This window comes from Mustela erminea, chromosome 4 (genome assembly GCF_009829155.1).
Source record: "Mustela erminea isolate mMusErm1 chromosome 4, mMusErm1.Pri, whole genome shotgun sequence".
In the NCBI taxonomy this organism is placed as follows: Eukaryota; Metazoa; Chordata; class Mammalia; order Carnivora; family Mustelidae; genus Mustela; species Mustela erminea.
Window position 1 is genome coordinate 119,457,311 of NC_045617.1, and position 6,874 is coordinate 119,464,184.

General features: G+C 42.0%; 1 pseudogene; it reads left to right on the forward strand.

Moving 5' to 3' along the window:
• The first annotated feature begins 458 nt into the window (after positions 1 to 458).
• On the forward strand, positions 459 to 6,370 carry LOC116589397 (annotated as a pseudogene).
• The last annotated feature ends 504 nt before the right edge of the window (positions 6,371 to 6,874 follow it).

Genomic DNA, 6,874 nt, shown 5'->3' on the forward strand with positions numbered 1-6,874 from the left:
TGGGTGGCTCAGTGGGTTAAGCCTCTGCCTTCGGCTCAGATCATGATCTCAGGGTCCTGGAATCGAGCCCCACATTGTGCTCTCTGCTCAGCTGGGAGCTTGTTTCCCGCCCCCCCCCCCCCCGCCTTGGCCTACTTATGCTCTCTCTCTCTGTGTCTAATTAATTAATTAATTAATTAATTATTTTAAAAAGACGAACTTCATCTTATTGCAAGTATTTTGGAGATCCTAAGGCTTGTATCCCACCCATGTCGACTGAACACTGGAAACTGAAAAGCGTAACTGCCACTGAGGTGTGATATTGACTTAACTACAAATGAGTCTATGCCAGGTCTGAAATCATCCGAGATGGCCCCACACTCACCACATGCCCAGTGCCTGGGATCCTCCCCCATCCCGTTTCTGGGGCTCATAGAACCACATTTGCTCCTTACTAACAAGCCCCATGGAGGCGTGTGATGTCGGACAAGGCGCCATGTGAGGTGTGGTGACATAGAAGATAAATAGCTTGTGGGGTGCCTGGGTGGCTCAGTGGGTTAAAGCCTCTGCCTTCAGCTCAGGTCATGTTCCCAGGGTCCTGGGATCGAGCCCCACATGGGCCTCTCTGCTCAGCAGGGAGCCTGCTTCCTTCTCTCTCTCTTTACCTGCCTCTCCGTCTACTTGTAATCTTTGTCAAATAAATAAAATAAAATAAAATAAAATAAAATAAAATAAAATAAAATAAAATAAAATAAAATAAAGATAAATAGCTTGTGAGCCAGTGGTCACTGAAAGCCCTGCCTGTGCCAGGACAGGAGGAAGCCAGTCCGTATCTATCTGACGCTTGAGGGTGGGGAGCACCCCGGGAGCTCCATTTTGTATTTCATTGAGTCTACTCTTGTTACATTTTGGCTGAGAACCAGAGATGCTATATATATTGCATAGGATTAGGTTGAGCTGGGAGAAACAGAAAATTCTGAATGCAATAGTGGCTTAACCAAGACAGACTTCTCTTTCTTTCTTTCTTTTTTTTTCATGACACCCCAGGTCTGATAGGATCTTTAACAGTGTCAGGGTTCAGATTCCTTCTATCTTTTCCCACCAGCCTCAACATGGCTCTTCCTGTTCAAGTCCAATATGACTGCCTGAGTTCCGGCTTTCTTGTCTACATTCCAATCAGCAGAAAGGGGGAAGGGGGAAGAAGGACCCATCTCCCTTTTTATAAGGGCACTTTCTAGAAGTTGCACACAGCAGTTCTGCATACAGCTCATTGGACAGAATTTGTGTGTGACCGTACGTAACCGGAGAGGAGGATGGGAAACCAGTACTTATTCTGGAAGCCCGTGTGACCTTGTGAAATGGAAAATTCTATTTAACAATCAGAGATTATGGATATTGGTGATAAAATTAGTATTTTCTGTCATGCCATGTCTCAAGTAAGATCCAAAAATGGGGAATTGTGCAGTGGTTTTTACCAATAAAATGGTCTTATAATTTCCATAAAAATCATTTGTATAAAACCGCAGTTTTTTGCCTTAATGGAGGGAGGAGCATTCCAAGGTCATCTATCTATGAGTGGTGGCTTAAAGGCCAACAGTTCAAGGCAAAGCATTAAGCAGAAGATTAAAAACAAATAGTCTGCTTATTTGGTTTCCTGGCACACCTCCTACTGGGAATTTCTTAAATTTTTGGAGGCCTTTTTGGATGCACTTAGAGAAACACGCTTTCCTCCATGACTCTGCCATGAGTTGCCCCTGTTGCTAGGCCGGTGTCTGAGTATCTTGAGGTCATTGTCCTACTGGAACATCAGTAGAATAGCTACAGTATGCAACCTTACAAGATGATTTAATTTTAATTTAATACATGCTTTTAAAATGATTTAATTTGTTAACAATGCCAGCCAGTTGAATTCTCAGAGATATATGCCATATAGTTATGTATGTCTTTTTTTTTTTAAAGATTTTATTTATTTATTTGACAGAGAGAGATCACAAGTAGTCGGAGAGGCAGGCAGAGAGAGAGAGAGGGAAGCAGAGAGCCCGATGCGGGACTCGATCCCAGGACCCTGAGACCATGACCTGAGCCGAAGGCAGTGGCTTAACCCACTGAGCCACCCAGGCGCCCCAGTATGTCTTACTCAAATCATTAAACTCCAGGGATCAGTATACCTGTTTAGCCCGTAAAGCAATATTATCCAATACAACTTTATAGAATAATGGAACTGTTCTACATCTGTGCAGTCCAGTATGGTGGCCAGTAGCCCCAGATGGCTATTGAGCACTTGAAATGTGGTTAGCGCCCCTAAGGAACTTTACTTTTAATTTTATTTAATTTTAATTAATCTAGCCACATGTAGCTACTAGTGGGCTAGTGGTTACTGTATTAGTGGTTACTGTATTAGCATGGCTCGAAAGCATCTTGCTGTTTAAGGAGCTTCTAAATTTGGATCCATTTTTGCTAATTGGTGAAGAGACCCAAGTTTAGTATGGATGTGGATATGCAGTTTTCAGAATTCAGACATACCAATTGATTCCTGCTCTCCTTTCTCAGGTAAGGAGTTTCAAGGGCAAAGGCTTTTACCTGATTTTGGGAAAAATTTTTCTTCCCAAAAGTTTACTTTAATCATTAAGTTAATCATTAAGTCAATAAGGGAAGACAGGTTTTGGGTGCAGTACTTTTAAAAAATCGGTGTTACAGAGATATAATTTACACACAGTAAAATTTATCCTTCTTTGCTGAATTGTTCAGAAGTTTTGACAAACATGCATTGTGTAATCACCACAATGATCAAGAAAAAGGATATGCCTTCCCAACAAAAAAGTTCTTCACAGGCCCAATTGTGACCCCTGGCTAATGTGTCATTATTGTAATGAGCAATTTTAATACTTGAATTGGATTTAGGTAATCTGTTTATTGTATCTTTTTTTTAAATTTTAGTTAACATACAGTGCAAATTTGGTTTCTGGAGGGGAATTCAGTGATTCATCGCTTACATATAATACCCAGCGCTCATCACAATGCGTGCCCTCTTTAACTCCCATCACCCATTAGGTCAGCTGTTTAAATTCTGCTTTTATTGGATTATGCCTCAGGGTGGAAGAATTTATATTGGTGATACAGTCAATGTGACTTGTTAGGGCAGCCGAGTGAAAGCAAACTGTGGTGGTGAACATAATTTATTGGTATTAAAAAGAATACACCAGCCAAATGGATGCATGTATACTAACCAAGGATTGATTTTGGAAGATCCTTTACTAAGGAAATGATATCAAGTACAGTGCTAACATCACACATCTCTATATATTACAACTAGATGAGTTAAATATATGTACTTGGAACAGTCCCTGGCACTTAGTAAGTACTACTTAAGGATTAGCTAATCTTCCTAATATTGCTGTAACCTCCAAGATGCACCTACCTTTTGACTGCCAGTGAGTTCTATTGGTGGGATGGGTATCTCCAGGTTCTCCAATTATTTGATCATAATTGTTTTTTTTTGCATATTCTCCTAGAGACTTGACATTTTCATATTACCTCTCCCCCCACCCCCCGGGGAAGTAGAATTCCAGAGGTTCAAAGTGGTAGCTTTTCCAATTTCCAGAATTGCATTAGTGAATTCAAATAACATACCCGGGGACTGGCGAAATCACCACTGGAACTTTTTTGGTTTCTTGTAAACCCCTTTAATTTTATCTCAACTGATCTTGCCTTATATATAGTTTCCCTTCCACATGCCCCAATATTCAAAATAGCCCTCATATTAGACTAGGTTTTCCTGATTGATAGTTGCTGTTGATCCTGTATCCCAAGGTTCCTAGAATTCTGGGATATTTTTTTTTGTTCCAAAGTTTTTTAATAGAGTCTACAGCATCTCCAGACAGATCTACCACTGCAGAGGTCTAGAGGGACAGACTTTGGGGGCTATTTGTGCTGTCCTACAAGAGGATCTGGCTTGATCTTTAGGGTAAAACTCTTTAAACTCACAGGGCGAATGAAGGAGGTGTGTTGAAGTGCCCCCCTTTTTGTATGTACCAGGAAAAATGTGTTCATAAAGTTTATGAGCTCTTTGTCTTTGTGATTTCCTTTGGCTTGGTTCCCAGCGGTTTTCAACTATGTGAGTTGGAAGTTTGCCAAGATTATTTCTATGGTTGAAGCGTCTGTATGTGGTAGAATTGGACTGTTCGTGCTTCCTTAACTTCTTTTGTAATTTTATTAACTTGCTAGTGGGCCTGTTATGTCTTTGAGATTCGATATCCTCAAGTCTAATGAGCTGTGACCAGACAAGACTCTTTCTTTCCACCTTCCCTTGCTTGTGTCATTCTTTTTTTTTTAAAAGATTTTATTTATTTATTTGACAGAGAGAAATCACAAGTAGATGGAGAGGCAGGCAGAGAGAGAGAGAAGCAGGCTCCCTGCTGAGCAGAGAGCCCGATGCGAGACTCGATCCCAGGACCCTGAGATCATGACCCGAGCCGAAGGTAGCGGCTTAACCCACTGAGCCACCCAGGCGCCCCAGCTTGTGTCATTCTTTTTCACGTTTCAGTTCTCTAGCAGTTTCACCATGGGATGGTTCTGCCTCCACTGAAAGCTACTAAGAGAGGGTCTACATATTTTTAGAGAAAGATTGTAAGCTCTACTCTGCACCCCAGTATGGTAGCTACTGGTCACAGGTGGCTTTGACAATTTGAATTTAAATATTTTAAAATTAAATGAAGATTTCCCCTCCTTAGTTGCATGGGCCATTAGCATGTGGCTACTTTATCGGACCGCTCAGACACAGAACATTTCCACCACTGCGGAATAGTTCTATTGGACAGCGATGCTCTGTTTCCGGGTGATCGCATTCACTCTCCAGCTACTAGCAGTCTCTAGTTATGTAGTCCTTCTTTCCAAAGTTGACGCTGAAGGGTTTCCTTCTGTTGGTATGTTCTCTTTAGATTCAGTTATGTAAAAATATAATTAGGGTTTGTTTAGTGACAGAGCCATGACTAGCATATTTTCACGGCTGCTGTTAAAGGCATAGCCAAACCGCAGAAGCACCGCGCTACCAAAGCCTCAACATTTGGCCATATTTGTTTTGGCTTTTGTATGCCTAACTTTTTCTCTTTTTTTTTTTTTTTTTGTTAAAAATGTTGGAGTATTCCCAAATGGACAAATGCCCTTGCTTCTTGTTCCAAGTGTAGATTCCACTCTCCGCCACTAGATGGTGATGGGATCCTTCTTCATATTCTCGAGCTTCCGTGGCCATTTAAAATTCAGATCCTTGCAGTGTTGCTTCTTCAAAAAACTGAGAATTTTCTCATGAGCATTAACAATACCCTACAATTTTAATTCCTACAGTTGTTCAATAACGAAGGAAAGGATAACCCCCTGACATCAGGAGCCGGAAGTGAGTGTAGCCGGGGAGAGAAGGTGACTGCGGGGTGGGGGTGGGGCTGTCCACCCAGCACTTGGATTCATCTCCTTCATTTCCTACAGGGAAGAAGCTTACACCGAGCCGTGGAGCCTGAAAAGCTAATACAATGCCCCTACAATAAAACCCACCAGATCAGGGCCTGCAGGTTTCCTCATCATTTTACAGAGTACGGAAAGAGTCATGCTGGTGTTGTAAATTGGTTGCTTGTCCCGTCAGTGCTCGCCACTTCAGTGCTCACCAGGTTCCTCGGCCGAAATCAGTCATCGTATCTCAAGCTGTGATGATAAAAGCTGTACTGAGCAGAATGTTGTCAACCAAATCAGGAGCCTTGAACAAGAGACTCTGGCTGTGCGCACATGGCAGTGCCCCCCTCCTTGTGATGAATGCTGGGATAAAGATCTGTAGCAACAGACCAGCACCCCACTTGTCCGGGGGACAGCCAACTACTGTGACAACAACAACCCTGCCAGCAATACAGTTAGGGGTTCTGGAAAAGAAGAGTAACCTGGCCTCGGGCATGCATGTTTCCTTGGCTCTGCCGAATTCGCTGCGGTAGAAAAGCAACGAAATGCACAGTAACTTGAGTATCTACCTCATCAAACGCCAGGCCCTAGAAGACTCTTGTTTCTTCCTACTACCAGTGGGTTCTTCACTTTTTTCCTCTTAGTTTAATTGTAGAAAGATAAACTGTGACTTTCAAACTGATAAGTACATTTCTCCTCTTTTCCCCTCTCCCTGCTTTGAGTTCTCACTCATTGGATGCAAGAAAGAGCATTGTGGTGCCTGGCCAGTTAGGTCAGTGGCAGAAGCTCAGCAGGTAGAACGTGGGACCTGTGATCTTAGGGTTGTGAGTTCAAGCTCCCTGTTGGGTGTGGATCCTGATTAAAACAGTTTTTTGTTTTTGTGTTTTTTTTTTTTTTAAGAGAGAAACCTTAAGCTCAGAAGAACTATTTCAAATAAAGCATCGCTCTAGATTAAAAAAAAAGAAAAGGACAGAAGTACTAAGTAATTTATGTGTTACGAAAAAGAAATTTCCCTATTATGTTTCCACATGGCAATCCTCTACCCTCAAGAGGACAAGCTTCAAAACAGGACTCAGTGGTTAGAATTCTGAGTTAACACACAGCTTTCGGACTGTCCTCAGATGACACCATGTTAGGAGGAATTTTTAACCAAACAGAAGATCAGGGAGACTCTCTTCTTGTCAAACCCTAAATTAATGTATTGGTTCTGTTTTATAAGGACTCTAAGATAACAGGCAAATGTTTTTGGTTTTGTTTTTAAATTTTTATTTATTTTTTAAAAGATTTTATTTATTTTTTTCACAGAGGTCACAAGTAAGCAGAGAGGCAGACAGAGAGGGAGAGAGAGAGAGGAGGAAGCAGGCTCCCTGCAGAGCAGAGAACCCCATGTGGGGCTCGATCCCAGGACCCTAGGATCATGAGCTGAAGGCAGAGGCTTTTTAACTCACTGAGCCAG